The sequence below is a fragment of the Ictalurus punctatus genome, unplaced genomic scaffold (assembly GCF_001660625.3).
Source record: "Ictalurus punctatus breed USDA103 unplaced genomic scaffold, Coco_2.0 Super-Scaffold_100046, whole genome shotgun sequence".
NCBI lineage: Eukaryota > Metazoa > Chordata > Actinopteri > Siluriformes > Ictaluridae > Ictalurus > Ictalurus punctatus.
The window spans coordinates 4,913,986-4,929,172 of record NW_026521087.1 but is presented as its reverse complement, the minus strand read 5'-3'; the positions used below and the strand labels follow the sequence as shown (position 1 = coordinate 4,929,172).

Sequence of the window (15,187 nt, the reverse complement as noted above, 5' to 3'; positions counted from 1 at the left end):
GGACTGCAGCTGAATACGGACAATATGAGAGCAAAGTTCTGCACTACCTAATTGACGAGGACCGCTTTAATAATTTGAAATTAACAGTGCTACACACTAGCGTCCCTTTCATGAAGCTCACGAGGAGTGAATTTTAAAAATGTGCCCAGGACGCAGTAATGGCACAGGCTACAATTTCTTTCTAAACACTGGTCAAGTGTGTTGGCTCACATTCCCGGCCTCTGAAGGTGGATGCCCACGGGCACTTTGTTGAGGGTCTGCAGCAGTGAGTGAGCGACTTCAGCGTTACGGCGCGTATGGGACAGCAGCCAGGTCTCCAGAGGCATGCTGGTCATCAAAGGAAGCCCTCGCATCTCTTTAGACCAATCCGCGTCACATGGGTTGTACTCGTACTGCGCACACACACTACACTCAGCAAGAGTGCGACACGTGTCGTGTGCAGTTGTGTTCTCTGTGGTCCCCCTTACTGCTCTCGCTCCCTGTAGGATCCTCTCAGCAGGAAGAACTCTTCCAGTCAGATTCAGCAGCTTGTTCTCAAAGCTTAGACCCCATGTGCTGAGTGTAGTCTGAACACTGGCATTCCTGGAAGAGATTCACTGAAAAATTCAGCAGCGTAAATTGGTATAACGTTCATTTCAAACATTTAATCGTACACCTTCAGATCAAAAGGCTTTTAAGATCATGAAAAACATTCTAGTCGGGTGTCCACAAACTTTTGATCGGTAGTGTATATCTATCATTAAACTTAAGAATGATATAATCAGAAAAACCATCACGCTATATGTTCAGCCTCGTGTTGCCCGGGATAGTCTCTGTAAAGTAAATACACATCCCTTATATGCATGCTACAAATGTTTCTTTTATAAAATTTGTCTCTGGCATGCACATAAATTTCTAAATGTAAAGAATGTATAAGTTTCTGTAAAGCTGCTCTGTGACATCGTACACTGTTAAACACGCTATTCAGACAAAAGCAGAATTGAATTAATAATGCAGTCGCTTTTATCCAGTACCTGCTCATGTTGTTGATGAATCTGTTGAGGCAGTTGTCCCACTGTTCTGGGGTCAGTCTGGTGTGAGTGGAAAGGTCCTTCATGGTGTTAAAGTCGTGCGCATCTTATCAGTCAGACCTGAGCAAGTTACAACAATTAGTGCGATAAGAAGCAGACAATGATTACGCGCTGTGTTTCTCCCGCTCTGTGAGGGAGACCTGTGAGGTAGCAGAACTCCGGGATGAGTAAGACAGGTCCTGGTAGAGGAGCTGCTGCAGGACCCAACCTTCTAACGTGACTGACCAGCAGAACCTGGTTCCTATCAGTGATCTGCAGATCGTATTCCTAAAAAATATATATTATATCCCACAAAGAAATTAAGACTGGAACAAAGTCAGCAGTGAAATGAGGCTCCTTTAATACTGACTACGTTTACATGGACAGCAGTAATCTAATTATTGACCTTAATCTGAGTAAGATAATGTGATTAAGGTGTTTACATGAGTCGCTTTTAGAATACTCCTGTCATGTTCCCGTTTTACATGTTTTAGAACATAATTAGATTAACAGCCCGCGTCATTACATCACCGCGCCACGCCGTCCCTCCAGAATTTCACGTATCAACATACAGTTCGTCTTCGTTATGGTACCGTATACAGTTTTGAGTGTTTTTATTTATTTTATTTTTTTTACGAACGCTTTAAGTGCAGTTAATTATTTGTCATGCTGTACGTGCTAATAGACAACTGCTTGAAGCGGTGGGTGTATCCCAAATCGCGTAGTTACCTTCTATATAGTAGCCGAGATACATGTATTTTTCCCCCCTACAGGCCTGTAGTAGGAAAGTATGCGATTTGGGACACAGCCGAGCTCTCTTGTTCGCCGTAAAACTGCCGTGTGTGATCGTGTCCTGTCGCAAAATGCGGTGAAAACTCCCACACGACGTTCATAATGTGATTAAGATGTTTACATGTCTGTAATACATGTCCATAATGCGACTAAAACAGGAGTACTCCACCTGTTTTAACCCTCTTACCCCTAAGTTCCCACAGTATTATGTCCCATAACCCTATATTCCCCAGAGAAACAGCACGCCAACCCTGAGTTCCTGGGCCAAAATCAACATTTTAATTTGAACATTTTTAGGCCTTGAAACAACTTATAATAATGTATTTGTGTAATATTACTTTGAAAATGAAGCAGTTCAGTGTTTTTACTAAACTTAGAGCACAATTCTTAACTAGAGAAATTACGAAAAAATGCTCGCTAAAATCCTTCTACTCGTTTAGAAGTACCACACGAGCATCAGCGTGGTCAATGCCTTTATAAATAATAAATAAATAAATGCATTTTAGCGCCAAAAGTCAAGTTTCTGGTGATAATCAGACCAGCAGGTAGTGTTTTCACGAATGCACAGAAATGGTCCCGTTATGACTCCAGACCCCTGCAGTGTCAGTTGCACTGGTTGATGCTGAAGATAAAGACGGATCAGGGTCTGAATCAGGAGAGATTGCGTCTCTATCAGTTTCGGCTTCTAGAATCCTCGCTCTCACCTGTGTAACTGTGTGTTTTTTCTTTTTTTCACTGTTTTAGATGTACCTGTGTTCACTGTAGGTGTAACTTTAGCTGGAACACGATTAGCTTTTCGCTTTGACATTTTTAGTTCACTTCTACTAGTACACCAATATTCACGCTTGGGTCTTCATCGTAATGCCGGCGTAATAACGTAATCACATCGTGACGTCATCAACCTTCCGGGTCAAAAAATAATAATTAAATAAGTAAGGAATCATAGCAGAGTAATGCCTGTACACCGGCCTTACGGGGATAACGTTTACACTGTAAATCCTCTATATCGGCCTTACGGGGATTTGGTATAGACGACCAAGCCGGTCTATGGTCCTTACGGGAATAGATCAAAGACAGGCAAGCCGGTTTTTCAGCCATACGGGGTAAGAGGGTTAATTAGATTATTGCTTACTTCGATTATGACCTTAATTAGATTAAGGTAAGTAAAAATTGCTGTTTACATGGTAGTTTCTTAATTAGAGTATGGTCTTAATCGGATTAAGAGTGGATTATTGTTGTCCACATAAACTCAACTACTGTTTAAAAAGCATCTCAGGGAAATTCCTCAAGATATCAAGTGAGAAATGCCAAGAATACATTTCTGGAAAAAGGGCATCTACTTTGAAGATCCTAAAAATTAAAAATTTATATCCTAAATTATTTTTGATCTATTTTGGATTTATTTTTTTCGGGGGGTGAATAAAGAATGAATGTGTCTAAATGTTTGACGGTAATGCATGTTTCCAATGCAAGTGCTATAGTATAGGTGTGCTGGGTTATATCTTATATAGGTCTATTAGGTTATGCACATCTCTATATGCAGTGGTTGTAAGTTAGTATACAAGAACTGTGGCTGAATATCCAGTATATAGTTATTTATCTCTTTATTTTCCTTTATTTACGTAGTATTGTTTTGGTATAATTTTTTTCCCCATTTTATTTGATTTTTTCTGCCCACACTCCAGTCCAGTAGGTGGCGGTAATGCACCTTTAGCGTTAAAACAAAAAAGAGAACTATAGCGCCTTAACCCACACTGCGCATGCGCGAAGCCGGATGACTCCGCCATTAAACTAGCAAAAGAGCTCTAATTAGCCAGTGAAGCTAAATGTCGTTCAGCCACGTCCACTTATAAAAGTAAATCATGCAGTATTCTCAGACTGAGCAGTTATTGACAGAGTGAATTCATCGTTTTAAATAGAATCAAAAATAACATCGACCTATTTGCTAATCTCATTTCGATTAGCTTGCTCATTAATTACACTGCGCATGCGTGGACTGGACTGCCTCCTCAAAAGCTAGCACCGCTAGCATATTTGTATAATATTAACATTAATATTGAACCAGAGGACTGAATAAAAAAATGTTATAAAATGTTATTTCTCACTTCTCTTGTTCTTCTTCTCTGTGCGGGTGTGAGTTATCTTTGGTCGGTTCCTCGGTGATTCGGTCATTAGTGAACCGAGCTCCGACAGTGAACCACTGCGCCGTCACCGCCTGCTTCATACTGATACACCTGAAACACAGGTGTTAACACCGTTAACTACACACATACACACGATACAGAACAAAACGGGTTCGGTTACACAGAACCGAATAAACTCACTTTAGTTTGGGTCCAAACGGGCCAGAACTAACACGAACACCGCTTTCTGCTCCTCACTTCGTCTTCTCGCGCTCGTGGTGACGTCACCAACGTAACGGACGTTGACGTAAATTTGAATCTGTGAGGAGAAAATAAAATAAAATAAACCCAAATATTATTTCATAAAAAGGTTCATTATTCCCTTCTTCTTAAACACGATACAGGATAAGATATACAAATACATAAAAAAGTGCTCCTTTCTAATTAAATTTTAATTAAAAATATACTTTCTTACTCTTGTTCAATTTAATTTTTTTAATTAATCGATGATTGTAGACATGTTGAGGTTTCACGTTCTTTGTGCGTTATTATCATAAATATACACTTTGTATAAACTTTTGAGTTTGGACACAAAATGTAAACATTCCTCATGAATCCAGAACATTCATTTGTTTATTATTTAGAAAGTAATAATTAAACAGCTGAATAAAATGATCATATTAATCACTTGCAACATTTAGGATATGAATTTCTTGTATTAAGTGAGGTTTTTAATTATACACAGATATATTTTATTTGTAGTTTTCATATTTGACTCAGTACATTACACTAAATTTATTTAATCAACTATTTATCAAGTTTAAAAAAAATATTTAACTGAATGATTGTTCAAGATCAATAAAAATCTTCAAATAATCTATCAACACCATCAATACATCTAATCAGTAAATTAAAAATGTACATTTATTCAGTTGATCTATTGACTGGTTTATTGAAAGGTTTACAGCTTCGGCAGGTAAAGAAGCCGTGGCTTTAATCTGATCTTCTGATTTCTAATGATAATTAAATGACAAAATACAGAATTAAAGAATATCTTTATTTAAATTCAAAATCATGAATAAAATCATTTAAAAATATGGACTACATGTAATTTCTACAAGTGTTCATACAGACAGAAAGACCAGAGATGAAACAGATTTAACAGATACAGGACAATTAGGACAAGCAAAGTGAGAACTAGAATGATCATTTATTTATTTATTTATTTTTTTAAATTACAACTGTGTTCAAGATCACAGCAAAAAGACAGTAGAGGAAACAAAGGAACAAAAATATTTCACATTTCCTGTTTAAATTCAACAGTAAAATCACATGAACTGAAGACATCGTGACTTTTTGAAACCGGTCGTTGCATTTTTGAGTCAAATGGAGCAGGTAGTGATGAAGAAGCTGCCTCGAAAGATCATTTCTGTTCCTCGAAGGGTAAAAAAAATAAATAAAAATAAATTTTAAAAAACCACCTTAAGTCCTAAATGTATGAAAAATAAACATTATGTACATTTTATGTCTAATTACAGTGAACCTGACGGAGAGTGAAGCTCACAGAGGCGAAGTGTTCACGCTACAGCAAATTTCACCGGTTGACGCTAAACTCGCTCACTTAGGAGGTGCGTTTCTCTGTCCCGGGATATTCCTAGCACTGTGTGAAAGCTCCCCGAGATGTCCAGCATGGAGACATGTGTGTATGTTGATGTGTACACAGTACCAATGGTCAGGATGTACTCATGTCAGAGTTTCTCGTTCTCCTGAAAAAAACACATGCGTGCACACACACAGAGTAGAATTGTAAAGCAAAACATTGGAATATATATCTTAATCACATCTCATAGTCCTTTTATAGAGTCTGAATCAGTTTGACTGATTCATTTCGAGTTCATTCAGAGTCAAATCACTTTCTAGTGAGAATCAAATACTCATCTCAGTCTAGTTCATTTGGAAGTGTGCGACTCTCACTAGAAAATTATTTGACTCCGAATCGTCTCGAGACGAATCAAACAATCAAACCGATTCAGACTGGACAAATGGACTAATAGAAGAGAAAGAGCAACAGGAAAGAGGACAGCCTTCCTGCTGAAAGCAAACCGGATCAGAACCTTACATTAGATTGTTTTCTATATTTTTATTTTAAATCAGTTGTGTTTTTCTTCTTTCTGCACTCGACTGAGGAAACACAGCAATGATAAATAAATAAATTTATCTGTCCAGCTTCCTCCTCTTCGTCCCCCAGAATGACGTGTGGGTGACGGATTGATGGATTTAAACAAAGATGTCCGGGCAAATTGTGACCTCCTAGAGTTAAAAGTGAGCATCCAAGGAAATTTACTGTGTTAACTGCACTACATTCTGCAGTCACACAGGACCAGAAAAAAAAATATGTACATCTACTGTACATGTTAACACACAAAACAAGCTTTTGAGTATTAGTTACCCTGTCTTACTGTACAAAGCACCTGCAAATAATAAAGCAAGTAATTAAAAGTTCATCTATCATTTCACTTCCACTAATCAGTCTTTTGACCAGTCTAAAAATAAAAAGACTAAAAAGAAACAGACTTAGCAAGAAGAACTGAAGATATGTGGATGATGAAGTCTCAGTTCCACCGCAGCTTCAACAGCCCTGGATCTTCTCCTTTAAAGCTTGGAGAAGGGCACGTCTTTCGGACTCTTCTTTTCCAGGGCTGCCTGCGCTGACTTCATAAGATCCTGTGTCTGCAACATGTTCATGTTCCAAGTAGCCTGGAGACGCAGAGCAGAAATCTCAGATTTCGACCGCTCTACTTTGTGTTTGTGGCCATACTGTGTGTGCATGGGTCTACCTTGAGGCTAAAAATGCTATTCATGTCTTAAGCAGATTCTTACCATGTAGTCTAGGCTCTCAGTCACACTGTGGTCTCAGGAGTAGAGGAGGTTGACTTTGGTTCCCTGGACAGCAATGGGACTCCGGCCTGCAATCTCACCTGCTATTTCCAGAGCTCCAGCAATCATTGACTATCAGGGAACACACGATTGCAAAGATGAACAGAACACACACTTGCCTTCATTTATACTAAATAATTAAGCTACATGAAAAAAATAAAATAAAATACACGGTACAACCCAAAGTCACATTCTTCTGTCATCATTCCATATCTTCCATGTGTCAGTCCAGAATTTCACCTTTTTGTGATCACAGAAATTAACACAAAATCAAGAAACTCCACAATATTCAGAGGAGCTTCCACTTTTTCAAAGTTACTGCAGATTTGGGCCAAAACATGTCATGACACGTCATCACCACAACAGGCCTTCAGCACAGGTTACTCTACTTCCTGAACAAGTGCGGACCCGGATACAAGGACTTGTGTAAAAATCTGATGTTTTGGGTCATCTTTTCATATATATATATATACAGTGAGGGAAAAAAGTATTTGATCCCCTGCTGATTTTGTACGTTTGCCCACTGACAAAGAAATGATCAGTCTATAACTTTAATGGTAGATTTATTTGAACAGTGAGAGACAGAATAACAACAAAAAAATCCAGAAAAACGCACATCAAAAATGTTATAAATTGATTTGCATTTTAATGAGGGAAATAAGTATTTGACCCCTCTGCAAAACATGACTTAGTATTTGGTTTAAAAACCCTTGTTGGCAATCACAGAGGTCAGATGTTTCTTGTAGTTGGCAACCAGGTTTGCACACATCTCAGGAGGGATTTTGTCCCACTCCTCTTTGCAGATCTTCTCCAAATCATTAAGGTTTCGAGGCTGACGTTTGGCAACTCGAACCTTCAGCTCTCTCCACAGATTTTCTATGGGATTAAGGTCTGGAGACTGCCTAGGTCACTCCAGGACCTTAATGTGCTTCTTCTTGAGCCACTCCTTTGTTGCCTTGGCCATGTGTTTTGGGTCATTGTCATGCTGGAATATCCATCCACGACCCATTTTCAATGCCCTGGCTGAGGGAAGGAGGTTCTCACCCAAGATTTGACGGTACATGGCCCCGTCCATCGTCCCTTTGATGCGGTGAAGTTGTCCTGTCCCCTTAGCAGAAAAAAAACCCCAAAGCATAATGTTTCCACCTCCATGTTTGACGGTGGGGATGGTGTTCCAGGGGTCATAGGCAGCATTCCTCCTCCTCCAAACACGGCGAGTTGAGTTGATGCCAAAGAGCTCCATTTTGGTCTCATCTGACCTCAACGCTTTCACCCAGTTGTCCTCAGAATCATTCAGATGTTCATTGGCAAACTTCAGACGGGCATGTATATGTGTTTTCTTGAGCAGCGGACCTTGCGCGCGCTGCAGGATTTCAGTCCTTCATGGCGTAGTGTGTTACCAATTGTTTTCTTGGTGACTATGGTCCCAGCTGCCTTGAGATCATTGACAAGATCCTCCCGTGTAGTTCTGGGCTGATTCCTCACTGTTCTCATGATCAATGCAACTCCACGAGGTGAGATCTTGCATGGAGCCCCAGGCCGAGGGAGATTGACAGTTCTTTTGTGCTTCTTCCATTTGCGAATAATCGCACCAACTGTTGTCCCCTTCTCACCAAGCTGCTTGGCAATGGTCTTGTAGCCCATTCCAGACTTGTGTAGGTCTACAGTCTTGTCCCTGACATCCTTGGAAAGCTCTTTGGTCTTGGCCATGGTGGAGAGTTTGGAATCTGATTGATTGATTGCTTCTGTGGACAGGTGTCTTTTATACAGGTAACAAACTGATATTAGGAGCACTCCCTTTAAGAGGGTGCTCCTAATCTCAGCTCGTTACCTGTATAAAAGACACCTGGGAGCCAGAAATCTTTCTGATTGAGAGGGGGTCAAATACTTTTTTCCCTCATTAAAATGCAAATTAATTTATAAAATTTTTGACATGCGTTTTTCTGGATTTTTTTTGTTGTTATTCTGTCTCTCATTGTTCAAATACAACTACCATAGTAGTTATATCATACACTTTCTGTCAAACTGTCAATCAAAGTGTTGTGTGTGATAATTTATGACCCTCTGTGCTTCCCTGACTGACAGGTCTGTAGGGGTGGTGAGGGGGGGTAACCCTATGGAGTTTATCAGATGGTCAATCTGGCTCCTTTGTGTCTGGGGGTGTTGTGGAGAGGTGTGTGTTGGGGGGGAATAGTCCCCCTCCCGACAAAAGGTGTTTATGTTAATGAGTTTGGTTTTTGGTGGGGTGAAATACGTCTGAAAAGAAATAATGTTTTTAATATGGGGCTGTGTTTGTGTTACTTTGTGGCGTTATTTCGTTTGTGTAAACACATTGTTAGAAAAGCATGATGTTTGAATGTGTACATATATGAGTAGAATATTTGTTTTGTGAAATAAATGAAAACAATTGTTGATTATGTTTTTTAGGGATCCCGTTTTACCTTTGAATAAAAAGTTTAGGAGTTAAAGCGTCTTTTTTAAAAAAAGAATCTGTTTAATGTCCACGCCGTTAAGCATTAGTTTTTCTTGAAAGAATATGTCACTGTGAATGGGGGCCAGTAGTTCAACAACGTTGCTGGCGTTGGTAAATGCAGCTCGTTTGGTCAAACCTCTGTTACCGCCAGCGGGGTCCGTTACGTCCATGTGACCGGCGGTGTCTTTGTAAAAGAGCCCCGCTGAAAACAGCGTTTCAAAAGCGTCTTTACCATAATTGGTGAGACACTCTATTATGCATCGATAAGGATATGTGTTGGAACTTTGTGATATGCGACGGTCTCCAAGCGACACGTCCACTTGTGAAAATATCATAGATCCGGCATAGTTAATAAGCCCCACGAGGGCTCCGTCTACTATGTCTGTGCCGTCTGCGTTAGTGATTTTGAGACGTAAAAAAACCAAGGTGTTGTTTAGGTCCACATAATCCTCGCCAGTCCCCGCTATAAAAAACTCCAGAGGCGATGTTTCTGATACTGCTGACAACGGTGGCACTTCTATATATGTATTTTTTTCAATAACGGTCTGTGTTAATGGTACTGTGAATAGGTCCAGCTCGGTTTTTAAACATTCTTCTGACATATTGTGTAGTAAAGACATGGTCTAAAATATTGTTTTAACGCAGGTCTTTGGTCTTTTTGCTGTAGAGCTGGTTGGCGTCTTCTTGTGCTTGCGTTTTACAACTGACGATTTCTTGGTGTTATGTTTTCTTTTCTTCGTCGTTTGGCCACTCCTCCGAGTCCCTGGCGGTTTAGATGCTCTTCTGCGAGCCATCACCATTAGTCCGGATCCATCTTGAGTGTTATTATTGTTGTTGTTATTATTATTAAATGTATGCGATAATGTATTGCTAACAACATCGCTTAGTATGTTTTTTGCTGCTGATTTAAGATGTGGTTTGGCTATGCTAAAACCGCGTTTTAGCAAAAGAATGGCCATTCTAAAGAGACCTCTAAACACACCCCCTAACCCGGCTCCGTACATAACTCCGCCCCCTGCATAACCGGGGAGACCATTCCCTGCTTGATTCTGGTAATATTGCACGTAACGCAAAGGGTCTGTGTGGTGATTGTTGAAATATGCCATTATGATTATTTTTTAAACAAATTGTTTCACAGGCCTAAAATGCAGCTTGGCACACACCTTCCCGTAACTGAAGCGCACGTCTCGATTTTGATCGTCTTTCACCTGTATGGTTATCTCACTGACGGACGATTTATTAACCGATACGTAGTGTGGGGTGTCGTATCTAACACTAACATTCTTGTGGTTCTCCCCCTCTATATGTACACATCTCAGTAGCGGCACGTAGAAATCCCCCACGTTCTGGTATTCTATGATATCGGTATAAATATACATACTGTAAAACCCCGCGTTAATATCAGCCTGAAAAGGCGCATAAGTCATGCCAGATCTTTCAACAGCATGGTCCGTAGTTTCAATAGCAACTCCCGGTTTTAATCCTAAAATGTTGGCCATCTTCCCATAAAATGTCAGCGATGTCTTCGGGGGGCCTTTGAGAAAAATTTTATTTTTAACATGGTCATAGCCGAGACTCGCACGTTGTGTGAGAGTCGCGTTGATCTCCCTGATCAAAAAAACGACGTCGTCATAATATCCAGTCTTTAACCTGTAAGATGTGTTTGATATACTGCCTTCAATATTATATTCGGTGACCCGATTCTCAGTCTTCGTTGTTTCACCACAGTTGAAAATGAACGTAGCATCTTCCTCATTAAATGTGTACCACGACAGCGGATATTCAAATTCGATTAACCCGACTTGCCATTCTCCTTTTAGATTGATAGTTTTCGATAATCGAGTTGTATAACACGAGATACTATTTTCCGGATAAACGGTCCTTGAGGCATTACAGGGAAGCGTTACATAAAAACCACCCGCAGTCATGGTTGGTTTTTACATGAATGTGTGCCATCTACGAGGTTTCGTCTGTTTTTATGGGGTTCTGTACATCGACCAATTCTTTCTGGTCGATCCACGATGCGAATTTTGAGGGCCATCCGAGCCATCTAACCAATACCATTGTTTTTCGACCTTGTTTCTTCTTGTCTAAAATTTTTCCACTTTAAATGTTTTGTTTTTGTTCACAAATATTTTTTGCAATTCCTCTTCATAAAATACACCATCGATGACATCGCCGTCATAATCACACAACCTATAGACGGGACGTTCGCGTGATATGCATTCTGTTATAGTGAAAAACTCGTGCGTGTAGTTTTCTTTATAACCTTTTGCGAACGGCCCTCTTACTTTAGAAATTCTAACAATGTCGCCAACTTTATATTTAAATTTAGGGGTTACGCCGGGGCCGTCTTTAGATCCATATAGGTTTTTATACACGGCAGATTCATTTTCTTTGATACACATCAATAGGTCTCATCTTAATGCTCATGTGATAGCTGGCGTTGTATCCGTCCGTGATGTCTTGTAGAATATCGATATAGCGTTTGGAGTTTGTAGCAGTTAAATATCTCCACATCCGACCTTTTAAGGTTCTATTAAACCGCTCGACGATGCACGCTTTTAAATCGGTGGCTGTTGCAAAATGTTCTATGTTGTACTTTTTTGTCATGCTTTGAAAATGTTTATTAAAAAATTATTTCCCATTATCTGTCTGTAGTTTACGGGGCACCCTGCCCTCATCCAGTATAGATTGGAAAGCTTTAGACACCTCGACACCGGATTTGTTTTTTAAAACCCGAGTCCACGCATATTTACTAAACATGTCTATGCACGTCAACAGAAAATGAACGTTGTCGTTTTCCTTGGCGTATGCAGACATATCGACCAGATCTGCCTGAAACTGCATATCAATACCATAAACAAAAACACGATTTCTTTTGTATTTTAGCGGTGCAGTTCTGTGTAACGTGTAAGCATCCTCGCCGGCGAGCCAATCCGAAACTTGTTTATCTGTTAGACGAACCCCTGTTTCCTTTAAAACACCGTCTTTTAAACGTTTTTTTACCACCAAAAGACCCCGCATTTGAAGGTGTGTAATAGACTTTTTTCAGGTCTGCTGTCATGTCTCCTGACATGTCGACACTTTAACAAGTACAATAGAATAACACAGACGGTCTTAAACGTCTTGGTATTTATTTCAGTAAAAGATCATAAACGTTATCATACATCATCATTGAGGGAGTGTAGGAATTTTATACACATCACAATGTTTTTGTCAACCACATACGCTATAAATGCGTCTATTATTTCACAGACATCTGTCTGGTCATTTCTCGACATCAGAATTTCACACACATCATACACATACATACACATACATAAAATGTCTGCAATTCTAATACGTCTGCCACATTCAGTCACAATATCTAGTATTTTTGTGATAGAGACCAAAATCGGTTCGCATGCGTTAATACACATATGTACCAAAGCAGTCCAATCACACACCGTACCTCGCACAAGACACATCTGATTCACGAGATTTGTTAGACGTCTCGGGTCAACATCGCATCCGTTTACAACTACGGATACACCAACACGGTCCGTAAGGTATTTGTACAACAGACCGGACATCTCGCACCTAATACGGCGTTTAAGCAGACTCTTTGCTAATCCTGTAGCGCTGCACACATTCCCCATCTCAAACGGCTGGTGCGACCCCCTTCCAGCTGTCCACGGCGTCGTAGACGATCTGCTCGCTGCTGACATCCACAAGTTTCTCTCTGACCTCGTTAAGCCTTTGCACGATGTACACTTCGTCCCGCAGCTCGTGTAGAACGGCATCCACCGATCCTTGAATTCTCTGAGGGTTAACCCTCAAACCAAACCGACTCAAGGCTTGAGCGATGAAATGTTTAAGCCCTGGTTTGAGCAGATCACGTGATAGTTCCTCAAAGTATTTGTCAAAGAAATACGCGTCAGGTTCGAAGAGACAAGAGTGTCTAAGCTGACTCGGATGATCCACTTCGCACCCCAAACAGAGATCTTTCACTTTTTTATTGATAACATGCTCCAGAAGGACCACGACTGTCGCTTTTATAATCTTGAACGCGTCAGATCGAATACAGCCGTCTGTGTGATCAACACCGATGTAGGCCGAGGCGCCAGTTAAAGAGCCGCTGATTCCGTACGGAGTTGTGAGGAAACTTAGGTTGTGATATCCTAATTCCTTGCAGAAATTATCCAACCACTTGTTGTCGTATGCTTGCGGAGTGGATTCTAGCGTTGTCGCGTTGTCGTCGGGCAGAGCCGGCGCTGTCTCCGGGGTGTTGCTGTAGCAGGCGTATGTAGAATCTTGAGACATCTTCGTAATATGTGTTTAATTGTGACACAGGCCACCCCGTTTTAATCATCACAGCATGAGGGCGGTCTTAAGAGAGGATCTCCGGAGTTGGTAACGCCCTGCTCGGGGTTAAACGACAGTTCCTTTACAACCCCATCGCCCACACGAAGATTTTTTGACAAACTAATACATTGTTGTTTTTTTCTCGGCGCGAAAGTTGGCTCCTCAATCTTTTCCTCAGAGTCTCTTATAGGCGTGATGCAGAACCGTCTTCTAGAGATATTAGGAGTTCTCGGTGTAGCCATTGTTGCAGTTAGTTACAGACTGTCTTCAGTGTTTAACCATAATGTCTTAACAAACTATTTAAAACCCCATTAACACCCCCGCAGACACTCATTATCATAAACAATCTGTAGGATCACACGACGACCCCCCTAGTCATAAAAAACTCTTTGGTCAGGAAGAAACAAAGAGCCATAAATTAAGTACTCCTAGAGAAACGCAGGCCTGTCATGGACGAGGCCATAAATTAGCCCTCTAGTTCTACCGCCGTGATTGACATTTTGACAGAACGTACTGGCTACGTTGAAAACATGTGAATGGGTGTGTTTAGAGAGACAGAGAGAGGCGTGTCTGAAAACACGTATGTGTGGGCGGGGTTTAGCGAGAGTGAGGCGTCTCCGTTTAACTTCATTACTGCTTAACACAGCGACTGAAAGACATCTCTGGAAAATACTTCTCTCCTAGTTTAAACATTACGGAGATTCTTTTAGCCAGCACTTTAACATTTTTTCCTCGTAAGGATCTTTGTTTAGAAGTCGTGTAATACGCGCTATTCTTTTTAAACAGCTCTTTTAACCATTTTTACCTCCTAAAGTTTTTATGTGTTTTTTGGGAAACCTGGTAATACGGATTCTTTTTAAACATCTCTTTTGATCATTTTTTACATCCTGAAGGTTTGCGTTTAGAATGTATGTAATACAAACGATTATTTTAAACAGATTCTTTTTTCTAAAAAAGACGCTTTAACTCCTAAACTTTTTATTCAAAGGTAAAACGGGATCCCTAAAAAACATAATCAACAATTGTTTTCATTTATTTCACAAAACAAATATTCTACTCATATATGTACACATTCAAACATCATGCTTTTCTAACAATGTGTTTACACAAACGAAATAACGCCACAAAGTAACACAAACACAGCCCCATATTAAAAACATTATTTCTTTTCAGACGTATTTCACCCCACCAAAAACCAAACTCATTAACATAAACACCTTTTGTCGGGAGGGGGACTATTCCCCCCAACACACACCTCTCCACAACACCCCCAGACACAAAGGAGCCAGATTGACCATCTGATAAACTCCATAGGGTTACCCCCCCTCACCACCCCTACAGACCTGTCAGTCAGGGAAGCACAGAGGGTCATAAATTATCACACACAACACTTTGATTGACAGTTTGACAGAAAGTGTATGATATAACTACTTCTGTTGGTGAACAGCCTGCTGAACAACTGCTGC

General features: G+C 40.3%; 1 long non-coding RNA gene and 1 pseudogene across 1 annotated transcript; both read right to left on the bottom strand.

The window, feature by feature from the left end:
• Window positions 1–3,603, bottom strand: part of LOC128629977 (piwi-like protein 1) — a 14,035-nt pseudogene extending 10,432 nt beyond the window's left edge.
• Window positions 3,604–5,155: 1,552 nt separating this feature from the next.
• LOC128630185 (uncharacterized) lies at window positions 5,156–7,314 on the bottom strand. The gene is made up of 2 exons (XR_008394558.1): window positions 6,845–7,314; window positions 5,156–6,721 (listed from the first exon to the last, which is right to left on the bottom strand). It is a non-coding gene; the product is annotated as an uncharacterized LOC128630185 (long non-coding RNA).
• Window positions 7,315–15,187: the final 7,873 nt, after the last annotated feature.